Consider the following 13,453-nt stretch of genomic DNA (forward strand, 5'->3'; position numbering starts at 1 on the left):
AGAGGGAACAAATCCTCACAGTAACAAACATTCACCCACCCACCCACACACACACAGAGTGGACGGAGAAGGGCAGCTTGGACATTGGATACTCAAATTGGGAGGGAAGGACTACGAAGGCAACAAGTGACTGGCTTACAAGCTTTCAAGAGGGAACCTAGTGCTAGGGAGCATGGTGGAAAGCAGAATCTCCAGTAAGTACTATTCAATCTGTCTAGGCGGAGCTGATGAAAGGAGATATAGATGGGTAACTCATGATACTGCAGTGAATAATGCTTATCAGGACTAACTATGAGGGTTGGAAATGCAAAGGTAGAAGTTTTGTAACAAGGAAGAGAGTGATTAAATCTCCAGGATAGGAGTGGAGATCTCTGGGACCATCAACGGAGAAGAGCCGAGAGCGGAACCCTACCCCGAGAAACAGAGATGCCTGAGATGGAGGCAGAGATAATCACATGGAGTGATGAAGTGACTGGGGACTTTGGTCCCAGAGAGGGAAAGGGACTGTGGGCTGAAAACTGGGGGGAGCAGGGGGAAGTGTAGGGAGTGGGTTTCTGGGATATACCCTTTGAGTGGCTGATGATGCATGGAGGGGATTGGAACCATGGCAATGAGATGATATACGATGGAATAAATGTAAAACTTGTTCCCCCTTGTAAACTATCATGTAATTCACAATAAAACATTGAAGAAAAAAAAAAAAAAAAGAATTTGTCCCCAAGTTTTTTAAAGCCTCCTTGCATGTGCAAACATATCAAGGCATAAAAAACCAGAGCGAAAGGCTGTAAAAGGTTAATGATGTTAGTTATTTTCCATTACCATTTCTACTCATTTTGTTTATGGTAAAATATTCCCATGTGCTAAAAGTTCTGCTTTAGGTAGCGAAAGCTAATCCCGGGAGACTGTCACATGATCCCATCAATTAGGAGAGATTTTGGACCCATCAAAGAGCCCCAGACAAAGCTAAAGACTCTATGCACCAGTGACAGAGGAATAGAGTTTGCACAGTTCAGATGTTAAGTGTGCACCACTTATGCATTCATACTTTATGTCTTCCTAACTCTAAACTGAGAGAGTCCCTTTACTCCCAGGTGCACAGAGGGAGCTTGGTGGGAGAAAAGACCAGGCCCAGAGGCTTTTGGCTCTCCTCACAGAGTCACTGAGTCAAACCAACTGGAGGGCACTCAGTATGATGCTGTGGATTCAATGGCAGGCCTTGGCAGCAACTGTGTTCTTGCTTGTAAATTCTTAGTTCTGTGATTTTACCATTGACCTTCTTTGTATGTTTTCTTTCAGGGATGGTGGGAAACAACAACTTAAGCATCAGGCGAGTTCTCATTTTAGTTTAGCTTGCTGTTGCTGAGTGCTGATGACTTGGTTCGGACTCATAGCAACTCTGTATAGGGTTTCTGAGGAGTGTCTGTTGAGCTTGAATCGCCAACCTTGTAATCAGCAGTCCAGTGCTGATCCTACAGGGCCACACTAGGAGTCCATTAATATGCAAAAATATTCTATAGTTATTTGTTAACCATAAGGCCACTGAATCAAGTCCACCAGCAGCTCTTCAGAAGCCCTATACAGGGTCATCTTTATGAGTCGGAAGCAACTCCAGGGCAGGTAACTAACACACGCACACATACAATCATTACTACATTTGCAAATTAAAGCTTAACAGCAATCAAGCACTGCTAAAAAATTCTGTCAATCCTAAAAGTGGACTGCAAGGCACACAGGAAGATCATTAGTGAACAAGGAAAACAAAGGTTATTTAGGAGTCCTGGTGTGGCACTGAAGGCTAAGCAGTGGACTGGTAACCTCAAGGTCTGTGGTTCAAACCCACCATCTGCTCCTGGGAAACTCTTATCTATACAGGGTTGCTACAGGGGTCAGCTGCTGGAGAAGGATATCATGTTAGGTGAGATAGACCCCCAGCGAGATGGACTGGCAAAGTGGTAGCATCAATGGGCTCAAGTGTGGCAACAATTGTGAGGTTGGCCCAGAACCAGGCAGTGTTTCATTCTGCTGTGTATAGGGTCTCTATGAGTTGGTACTGACTCCAGGGCACCTAACAACAACAGGAGTCGAAATAGACTTGAATGGCACTAACAACACAATGCCTTGCATGCATACTGAAACGCAAATTAAAAAGTATGCAATTTTATAGGCATCTTAAAAATATGAACAACACGTTTACAGACTGCCCAGTTCATCCTTTCCTTTTTGCAAGTTTCCATCCCTCTTCCTTACAAACCTTTCCCCATGGTAATAGGCTATGGATGGTTGAGAAGGCCAACAGAAACAGGTTTGGCACAGTCTTCACTGGTGGTAGCTATTCTGTGCATGGAACGAAAAATACGTATTTTTACCATGCTCCCAAGTCCAGCGTTTCCCCCAAGGGTCTGTGAAGGTTCTTAAGGACACAGGGCTGCAGAGAGCGACATCAGGAGACAGCGCTCACAACAGGCTTGGGAAGAATATTTTGATGGGCACAACCTTCACAGAAATCCCTGACTCAAAACCAGAAAAGCTGTACCTGGAGCTGGCCAGCCGGAGGCTGAGGCTCACCAAAGCGTACAAGGTTTCCACACTCCACCTCTGGGGCGCCCTGCACACTGGAGCCCAAACAAGAAGAGCTGTCATTTATCTTTGATGAAATGCTTTTTATCAAGATTGTGATGAATTAATCCACAATTGATTATGATACATATTAGTTTTAATCAGTCATACCTTATAAATAGTTATTTTATGTTTTACTAATTTTGATATGCATATTTAATACCTAAAAATATTTGTCATTGAATCTTTGAGAACAGATGCTTGTATTTTAACAGGAGCTCACAATATATATTGAGTTCTTGTTTTATGTGTACTCATAAAAATAATTTCCAACATCAAAGCTACTGCTTTAGTTTCTGCCATAAAAGTGAATAATCACCTAATCCTTCATTCTTTACTGCAAGTTCATATCTTCATTACTGCCTCGGTGATCTGGCTGAGAAAAGAGAGAGAAGAAAGCAGACATTGTTCTGTATAGAATCTTTGTGTCCAAAATCTAGGTTTCCTAGTAGGATCCAGAAAACCCTTCAAATACTTGTATCTAGCATGCTGCTTTATGCCTTCTACATTAGACATGCTTTTCTCTTTGCCTTTCCCCATACAAATCCCTCAGCTCATATTCGACTTCTATCTGATAACTTTTCTCTTGTGCTCACTTCCCCCTAAATTGCTAATTTCCTAATCTATGCAATGTTTTTTTTTAAAGTTTTATTGTGAATTATATGATAGTTTACATGGGAGAACATTAGTTTTACATTCATTCTATCGTATATCGTTTCATTACCATGGTTACAATCTCCTCCATACATCATCAACCAACCAAAGGGTATATCCTGCAAGCCTGCCTCCTACAATATCACCCTCCCTCCCCCCCACCCCCCTCCCCCGAGTCTTCAGCACACAGTCAGTTGCTCTCCCTCTCTGGATCTAAAGTCCCCAGCTGCTCCATCGCTCCATGTCATCGTTTCTGTCTCCATCTCAGGCATCACCTATGCAATGTTTTTTAATCTCACAGTTTTAAACTGATGTTAGTTGCCACTGAGTTGATTCCAACTCATACTAAGCCCATGCACAATAGAACAAAACACTGCCCAGTTTAATGCTGTCCTCACAATTGTTAGGTTTGATCCCATCCATTGCCGCCATGTGTCATTTCATCTCCTTGGAAGACTTCCTTTGATTCACTGACCCTCTACTTTTTCAAGCATGTTGACCTTCTCAGGAACTGCCCAAAGTATGACATACAAAGTCTCGGTGTCCTTGCCTCTAAAGAACATACTGGGTGTACTTTTCCCAAGACAGATTTTTTTGGTTCTTCTGGCAGTCCACGGTACTTTAAAAAATCTTCTCCGATAACATATTTCAATTGTATGAATTCTACGGTTTTCCTTTATTCATTGACCAACTTTCACATGCATATTTGCTGTTGTTGTTAAGTGCAACTGAGTCAGTTCCAACCCATAGTGACTGTGTAAGGCTTCTGAAGAGCAGGTTGGTGAGTTTGAACCACTGACCTTGCAGTTCAAACTGACCTTATGGTCTAGTGCATTATCCCACAGCGCCACACCAGGATTCCACATACATACTAGGTCATTTAAAATACCATGACTTGGGTCAGGTGCACACACACCTTACTTCTCAAAGTGACATCTTAGCTCTTGAACACTTCAAAGACGTCTTTTGCAGCAATGTATCTTTTGATTGTGGATCCAAGCAAATTGAAATCTTTCCCCCATTTATGATGGTGTTATTTATGGGTCCAGTTGTAAGGATTTTTGTTTTCTTTACATTGAGGTATAATACATAAGACTGAATTTATTCTTCATTAGCAAGTATTTCAAGTCCTCTTCACTTCCAGTTTGCAAGGTTGTGTCATCTGCATATTACAGCTTGTTAATTAATCTTCCTCCAATCCTGACGCCATATTATTCTTCATATAATCCAGTTTCTCAGATTATTTGTTCAGAATACACATTGAATAAGTAAGGTGAAAGAATGCAATCTTGGCACACACCTTTCCTGATTTTAAACCATTCAGTATCTCCATGTTCTTTCTAAGGAATGCCTCTTGGTCTGTTCTAGAATACTCATTCTTCGCAATGTTAGCCATAGTTTATTATGATCCACACTGTGAATGCCTTTCAATAAAGCCACAAGTAAACATCTTTCTGGTATTCTCGGCTTTTAGTCAAGATCTGACACCAACAATGATATCCCTAGTTTCCCATCCTCTACTAAATCTGGTTTGAATTTCTGTCAGCTCTCAGTGTCAATGTACTTCTGCAACTGTTTTTGAATGATCTTCAGCAAAATTTTACTTGAATGTGATATTAATAATATTGTTCACTGATTTCTGTATTCTATCGGGTCACCTTTCTTTGTAATGGGTACAAATGTGGATCTTTTCCAACCGATTGATCAACTAGCTGTCTTCTGAATGTTTTGATAGAGACGAATGAGGGCTTCAGCACTGCATCAGTTTGTTGAAACATCTCAATTCATATTCCATTAATTCCTGGAGCTTAATTTTTCGCCAATGTCTTCATTGTAGTTTTGACTTCTTTCTTCAATACCATTGGTTCTTGATCATATAGTACCTCTTGAAATAACTGAACTTTGATCAATTCTGTAAAGTGACTTTGTGTATTCCTTCTATCATTTTTTAAAAGAACATATTGTTGTTAATTGGGTGGTTTACAGACAAAATCATCAGCTTTGCATTTAGCATTATACACTATTCATCTCAATGAATACAGCCCTCTCCCTGCAGGAATATTATTCCTACTTCCTTCCTGTGACTTCCAATTTACATCTTATAGTTCACAAATTAACAAGGGAAAAGCATTTGATGTCCAGTTACAAAACCAAAAAATACGTATTAATTTAAAAGGGCACATCCTGCCTGTAGGCACACCGCCTTTCTCAGTCCATGGCCCTTCCATCTTCTTTTGATGTCTCCTTTATTATTCAATATTTTGTCAATTGAATCTTTCATCTATTTTTACCAGACCTATCTAGACAAGATAAAAACTATTGTGGGGACTCCATCTTTCCCCATACACTTTTAAACTAACCTCCCTCTTGAAACCTTGTAAATCAGTCCCCATAGGGTTTTATAGAAGCAGACTGCCATGTCTTCCTCTCCTAAAACCACTGGTGGGTTTGAACTGCCAATCTTTGGTTAGTATCCAAGCACTTTGACCACTACTTCACCAGGACTCCTTAATATAGGTTCCAGGATAGACAGCCAGCCAATGAAAAATAAGAGAGTCCAAAGCTAAGCCTTCTTGTTTGTGTTTTCAGTAATACTATCAGTGCAAAGCATTGGTTAAATATGAACCTTTCAGTCAATGTTTTTGGTAATTGGTTACTCATATGAAAAATAGCAACTTTTAGCTCCTGGCCCATATCTCTTATAAAGTGAACTCAAGATAATTTTTTTACAAAACCTAAACATGTAGCAATAAAGTTAGCATAGGATAGCCTAGTACAATATATGGATAGCACTGGAATAAAAAAAGTTTTCTTTGTTGTTGTTCTTAAATGCCATTGAGTTGGTTCTGACCCATAGCGACCCTGTATAGGGTATCCTAAGAGTGGCTGATGAGTTTGAACTGCTGACCTTGTGGTTCAAACTACCTTGCAGTCCAGTGCATTAATTCGCAGGGTGACGACACAAGGACTCCAAAGATTTCTTTTAAGAGGATACAAGTCACAGTTGATTAACTGGACTGTGTTCCTTTATATGTACTTACTTTTTGCAAATTACATTCCTATGTAAATAACATTCACATACATATAATGGGCAGAAATGAATAAGTCATGTAAAAAAATTGTGGCATAGTGTGTCTATGGTGTTATTTTCAGAAGTGAATTTATCTCATTCACCCTCGTTCAATAATCTGCAAATGTTACTTTTGATCATATTTATATAGCAAAAGTATAAACCATAGTCAATAGGTCATGCATTGAGTTTGGTTGTTGTTTTTAAATGCTGTTGAGTCAGCTCTGACTCACAGCAACTCTGTATCGGGTTTCTGAGTAGCAGCTAATGGTCTTAAACCACTGACCTTGTGGTTAGCAGTCCAGTGTTTATCCTACAGTGCCATACCAAGACTAACCGAGATAATCAGAAAATAAACAATTAAAGGTGTGAGTTTGCTCTGGGGCAGTTTGTGGCCAAGCCTGAGAGAGAATTCCTTGTAGCTAATCTGCACCCAGATTATTGGTAAAGATGTTGAAAAATCATGGCTCTGATAATATGCTAGTGGAAGTGAAACTGTTACAGTCCACATAGAAAAGTAGAAATATTTATGCCTCCCCACCCCCACCCCAAAAAAAACAAACTGCTGTCAAGTAGATTCTGACTCATAGTGGCCCTACAGGACAGGGGGAAACTGCCCAATAGGGTTTCCAAGGTTGTAAATCTTTACAAAAGCAGGTAGGTGGGGATTGTAATCATTCATCATTGCAATGAAACAATGAGTATAAAACCAGTGTTCTCCCATGTAAACTATAACTCAATTCAAAATAAAAATTAAAAAACCAAAGCAGATGGCTACATTCCTTCTCCCACGAAGTGACTGGTGGCTTTAAGCTGGGGAATCCTCTGGTAAGCAACAAAACATTTTAAACACTGTTCCTCCAGAGCTCTTTGAAATGTTTGCAAAACAAGGTAAAATAATTGGTTTTATTTTTAGTTGGCATATATTTACCTGATAAATAAAAAACTAACTACCATATACTCTATGATCATTTATTCATTGTATACTCTGGAAAATGCGCACGTATGTACACCCAAAGAATGTTCATGGCATTTTCATTAACAACAGTCAATAAACAAAATAAACCTGAGAGTTCATCAACAACAGAACTGACAAATGAACTATAGCTACTTTAAAGAATGGAATGTTACACAACAGTGAAAATAAACTACTTCTACATGTAACAACATGGATTTTTACAAATATAATAAGTAAGACCCATATAATGTATGTACTATCTATTTCCTTTTGCACACACAAAAAAAGACAAAACGCATCTATTATTTTAAAGCATCAGTTCTCAAAGTGTGAATCCCCAGAGTCGCTAGAAATCCATTGTGTTACCACACGAGTTCGGTATTGACTAGATGTCATAAACTCTGTATTTAGCAAGGTAGTGTACTGGTTCACATTCTGGAATAATCAGACGGGCATTATTGGGTTTCTTGTTATATCCTATAAAAATCTATTGTATCCTATTGTTTATTCCAGAAAGTATATTTGTCACCCTGATAAGAAGACTCCTGTCCATTTTCAACACTTCAGCCACCCTGGGGACAGTGATTACTGAGGGGTCCTAGCCGTGTGTGAAGATGATGAGGTTGATAACCAGCCTAAGTGTCCCTGTGGAGCATCTTGTTATAGGTAGGCAAACGGGAACTGTTTGAGTCTCTGCTCTTTCTGCCTAGTCTCCACAAACTCATTACAAAACAGGAATATAAGGGATCTTATTGAATATCATAAGGAATACTTCTAAAACTTTGTAATCAATACCCCAGAAGTGAAATATTAAAAATTTCCTTTTTGAAATTAGAAATAAGACAAGAACATCTGTTACCACTATTTCTATGTAACATGGTACTATAGATTCAAGGTAGTGTAGTAAGACAAGAAGAGAAAAATGGGTAAAACTTGGAAAGGAACAAATAAAACTTTCATTATTCACCAGTAATATCAGGGTATGTATGGTTGTTTGGTTATGTGCCGGGGAGTCGGTTCACACTCATAGCCACCCTATACCTACAAGGTACAGAAATCAATGTATAAAATCAATTGTACTTCTATATTCCAATACCAAATAGGAAATGTAATTTTTTAAAAGACAGCATGTATAATAACATAAAAAAAAAAAAAAACCAAAAAAACAAGTTCCGAGAGAAAAAATGTAATAAAAGGTATGCAACTTTATGTAGAGAAAACTATTAAACTTTACCAAGGTAAAAGTTATTTATGATTGGAAAATTCAGTATTATTAAAATGTCAGTTTTTCCCAATTCAATTTATATGTTGTTCTTAAGTGGAGTCGAGTCAGTTCCAACACATAGCAACCCTGAACAGAGTTTCCAAGGCTGTAAATCCTTACGGGAGCAGAAAGTCTCATCTTTCTCCCGCAGACCAAATGGGAGTCTGAAACTGTTAACCTTGCGGTTTGCAGCACAATTCGTAACCACTAAGGAGCTCTGGTAGCATAGTGGTTACGAATCGGGCTGCGAACCTTAAGGTCAGCCGTTCGAAACTACCAGCCGCTCCGCGGGAGAAAGATGAGGCTTTCTACTCCCATAAAGATTTACACCCTCGGAAACCCTGTACAGGGTCGCTATGGGTCGGAACCGACTCGATGGCACTTAACAACAACAACAACAACAACCTCTTCAAAATCAGAGTTGCAAAGACATATGCTATTGCTGATGTTAAGTGCCATCCATCTGTATAGGGTTTCCAAGGTGTGACTGGTGAGTTTGAACCACCAACCTTGTGGTTAGCTTTCCAGTGCTGATCCTATAGTACCACAACAGGAAGTATATAATGTGATGTTAAAATTTCTATTTTTAAATATTTATGTCCCACATAGACAAGACAGTCTTAGGGAGTAAGGAACAAATGGCAGACTATTCTGAGACCAGAAGAACTAGATGGTGCCTGACTACCACTGCTGACCGCTCTGATTAGGATCAAAATTGAAGATACAGAGAAAGAAGGAAAACAAATAACAAAATTCAAGATCAGAAAAAAAGAGCCAATTTACTAGTCAGGAGTAGTTGTTGTTAAGTGCCATAGAGTCAATTCTTACTCATAGTGACCCTGTATCTGGTTTCTGAAGAGCAGCTGGTGAGTTCCTGCCACTGACCTTGCAATGAACAGTCCAGTGCTTGTCCTACAGTGCCACACCAAAGACTAGAGACTGGCCCTTAGATTCCTTTCAAGCCTGAACCTGAACTCACCCCTGGGGATCAGCTTTCAGTCAAACAGTGTTGTTGTTGTTGCTAAGTGCAGCCAAGCACCATACAGGTCTATAAAGTGAAGGAGCCCTGGAGTGGCACTATAGGATAAACACTGGACAGGTAACCACAAGGTCAGCAGTTCAAATCCACTAACTGCTCCAGAAACCCTATACAGGGTCACTATGAGTCTGAACTGACTGGATGGCACTGAACAACAAGTGAAGAGTGCCATCAATACAGTCAACCATACAAGACCAAAAGGGTAGCATTTGCCCAAAACCAAAACTCAAAAGGCAGGAACTGGGGAAGAGAGAAGGATGAAGTGAGACAGACAACCCAGGGATAAATTGTTAAGAGTGCTGATAGACTGAGAGGACTGCTAACAGTGTGGATTATAACAAACTCTGGCTGACATTGAGAAGACTGAGTATTTGGAAGCACTTTAGTGTGCTCCTGAGGAACCTGTACCTAGACCAAGGGGATATTAAAGGGTTAAAATCAGGAAAGGTGTGCTCCAGGGTTGTATCCTCATTTTGCCTTACATCTTAAGCATGAATTCGACAAAATGGGAATGAATTGTTGAACGGAAAACCAGTTTGCTCTGTAAACTTTCACCCAAACTTCAGAAAGAAAAAAAAGAGAGAAATGGCAGAACATGTTAGTTACAATGATTAAGCCAGTGTTGTGTTGGTACAAAGATAAAGGAACAGTTCAGAAACAGAGTAGAGCCCATACACATAGCTGTGCATAGTCAGGTGGCATCTTTAACATGGTAATGAAAAGGAGGCGTATTGCAAGTATTGGGACAAATTTTACGTTTCCCCCCACATTATTACGTCACAGTGCCAAGGCGGAAGTTGCTGGAATTCAGAGCGAGCACTTGCTGAGCAAACCCAGACGGAGCTGGAGCCCGAGTCCAGGCACTCGGGCTGTCCTCCGGGTTTGTGCTGTAGCCTTCGCTATGTCCTTACTGCAGTCTGTGCTTGATTTCTTGGCGGGTCCATGCTCCAGGGGCCGTGCTGCTCGCTGCCCTCAGAAAGACTTCGTGGGGCAGACAGTGGAGCTGGGCGAACTGAGGTTGCGGGTGCGGAGGGCCTTGGCTGAAGGAGGTTTTGCATTTGTATATGAAGCTCAGGATCTTGGAAGTGGTAAAAAGTACGCTTTAAAGAGGCTGTTGTCCAGTGAAGAGGAGAAGAGCAGAGCCATCATTCAGGAAGTCTGCTTTACGAAAAAGCTGTCCGGCCACCCCAACATTGTCCAGTGTTGCGCCGCAGCGACCCTCGGGAAAGAGGAGTCGGACACGGGACAGGCCGAGTTCCTGCTGCTGACGGAGCTCTGTAAAGGGCAGCTGGTGGACTTTGTAAAGAAAATGGAGACTAGAGGTCCTCTCTCGTGCGATACGGTTCTGAAGATATTTTATCAGACGTGCAGAGCGGTGCAACACATGCACAGGCAGAAGCAACCCATCACTCACAGAGACCTCAAGGTTGAAAACTTGCTGGTTAGTGACCAGGGGACCATCAAGCTGTGTGATTTTGGCAGTGCCACTACCATGTCTCACCACCCAGACTACAGCTGGAGCGCTCAGAAGCGTGCGATGGTGGAGGAAGAGATCACGAGGAACACCACTCCCATGTACAGGACGCCAGAGATCGTCGATTTATATTCCAATTTACAGATCAGCGAGAAGCAGGATATCTGGGCCCTGGGCTGCATCTTGTACCTTCTGTGCTTCCGGCAGCATCCATTTGAAGATGGAGCGAAACTTCGAATCATTAATGGGAACTACACCATTCCTCAAAATGACACTCAGTATACCGTCCTTCACGACTTCATCCGTTCCATGCTGAAGGTCAACCCAGAGGAGCGGTTGTCTATTACAGAGCTGGTCGACCAACTCCAGGAAATTGCTGCTGCCAGAAATATGAATCCTGAATCACCTATCACAGAGTTCCTGGAGCAGAAAGGAGGCTTCAGAAACACTGCCAAGCCGTGAGGGCCACCCCCTTCTGGGGGCCTGGTCCGCAGGCCCCTCAAGCAGCAGGTACAGTGGAGGTCTGATGGTGGCGTAATGAGAGTGAGACCAGTCCTGCGTAAGAGGCCAGCATGGACCTGTTGGGTCTGCACTGGGAGTGGGCCCAGGCCATCACGCCCCTTCCAGGAAGACAGGGGCTCCTCCAGCAATATCGACCTGCTCAGCTGCCTCTTCGTGCAGTCCACCACCGAGGGCCCCATGGCTGACCTGTTTGGCAGAGAAGCCTCCCTGCTCTTGGCCAGCCCCAGCACCTCCCTTGGAACTCAGAGCATCCCTCATGAGGGGTCCACGCTGCTGCGGACCCATTTGACCCTTTCGTGATGGCAGCTGACTCACTCACACCTGAGCCAACTCTGATCTCTTCTGGGTGAGTTTCTTCACCTGGACCCTGCAGCCCGGCTGCTCACAGCCTACTTCCCCACCACACACAGAGCCCTGCCCCGTCCTGCAGTGCAGATTTCCTGTACCTGGATGACTTCGCTGCAGAAATCAGTAGGATGACAGCCTCCTCAGACACTTGCACCTGCTCCAACTCTGACCTCTTTTGCAAGTTTCTTCACCTGGACCCCACAGCCCCGCGACTTATAGCCTCCTTCCCCACCACACACAGCACCCCACCTCATCCTGCAGTGCAGATGTGTCCTGCACCTGGATGATTTCCCTGTGAAAATCAGCAGGATGACAGCCTCCTCCAGCCACTGGGACCTCTTGGGAGGATGGGACACCTGGGCTGACACACCAGGGTCTCTGCCAGCCTCCAAGCCTGCCACAGAAGACCCTTCTTCTCTTCTGGAGTTCCACCAGCAGCCCCACCTGGCCTTTCCACCAACAGGACCAAGTCCAAGGACCTGGATCCCTCTTCTGACCTTGGTGACCTTGGCGACCTTGGCACAGGTTCGCCCTGCAGGTTCCCTTGTGGTGGTTTCATTCCCAAGAAGGCCCCACCTCCCAAGGGTGGTGGTGGCTCCTGACAGACAAGGTGGTCTCCCGCCCTGGTCTCCGCAGGCCAAGCCTTCCCCTGCTAAAGCCTTCCCGCTGCCAAGGCCTAACTATGCCATGAACTTCAGTGTGATTGGGAACCTCCTGGAGAGAGGCTTCCGTGCGTCCAGCTATGCTCAAAAGCCAAACGTTTCATAGAATGACTTTGAGGACTTATCCAGAGTTTGAGAACCAGGGCTTCAAGCCCCTCTTTTGGACCTCCAAGTGACGGGGATGCAGAAGCCAGCATGGGGCCAAGTCACCCCAGCCAGCTTGGGCTTTGTGGCAGCCTTGGGCGGGGCGTGGGCTGGACCCTTCTCCTGCCCTCTCATTATGGAGCCTGCACCATTCCGCAGGTGCCAGAAGGGCAGGCCATTCCTGGGTTGCCTTGTCCTCTGCTTTACTGAGCCCCAAGGAAAGCATCCTAGGCCTGCGCTCATCCACCGTATTCACAGTGATTGACTCTGGTGGTTCCCCCACCACAGCGCAACAACTGCAGGTCTGTGTCCAGATGCATTTGCTAAGCATATTGTTTTATTTTCTTGACACGGAAGGTATATATTTGCATCTTGTTTTATGTAGTCTGCGGATCGTTCTGTACATAAACTATTTTCTGATGACTAAATAAATAAAGATATAAAAATATACTTTTCCAGTTAATAGTACTGGGATGACTGGATATCTTTCTGGAAGAAAAGTAAACTGGAACCTCATACCATACACAAAAACTGAATTTCAGGTGGACCATAGAATTAAATGAAAATTTAAAAATTAAGTCTTAAAGATTAATGTAAAAGGAATTGTTTCATGATCCCAGAGTAGGGGTTATTTTTAAAACAAGATACAAAGAGTAAGAACTACAGATGAGAACATAATTATTTGACTATATTAAAACTAAG

The 13,453-nt window shown here is 42.7% G+C and overlaps 1 protein-coding gene and 1 pseudogene across 1 annotated transcript in view; one reads left to right on the forward strand and one right to left on the reverse strand.

The window, feature by feature from the left end:
• APLF (aprataxin and PNKP like factor) overlaps positions 1-13,453 on the reverse strand; it is a 210,145-nt gene that overhangs the window by 152,209 nt on the left and 44,483 nt on the right. The window lies entirely within an intron of this gene.
• On the forward strand, positions 10,503-11,537 carry LOC102814964 (annotated as a pseudogene).

This window comes from Chrysochloris asiatica, unplaced genomic scaffold (assembly GCF_000296735.1).
Source record: "Chrysochloris asiatica unplaced genomic scaffold, ChrAsi1.0 scaffold00052, whole genome shotgun sequence".
Classification (NCBI taxonomy): domain Eukaryota; kingdom Metazoa; phylum Chordata; class Mammalia; order Afrosoricida; family Chrysochloridae; genus Chrysochloris; species Chrysochloris asiatica.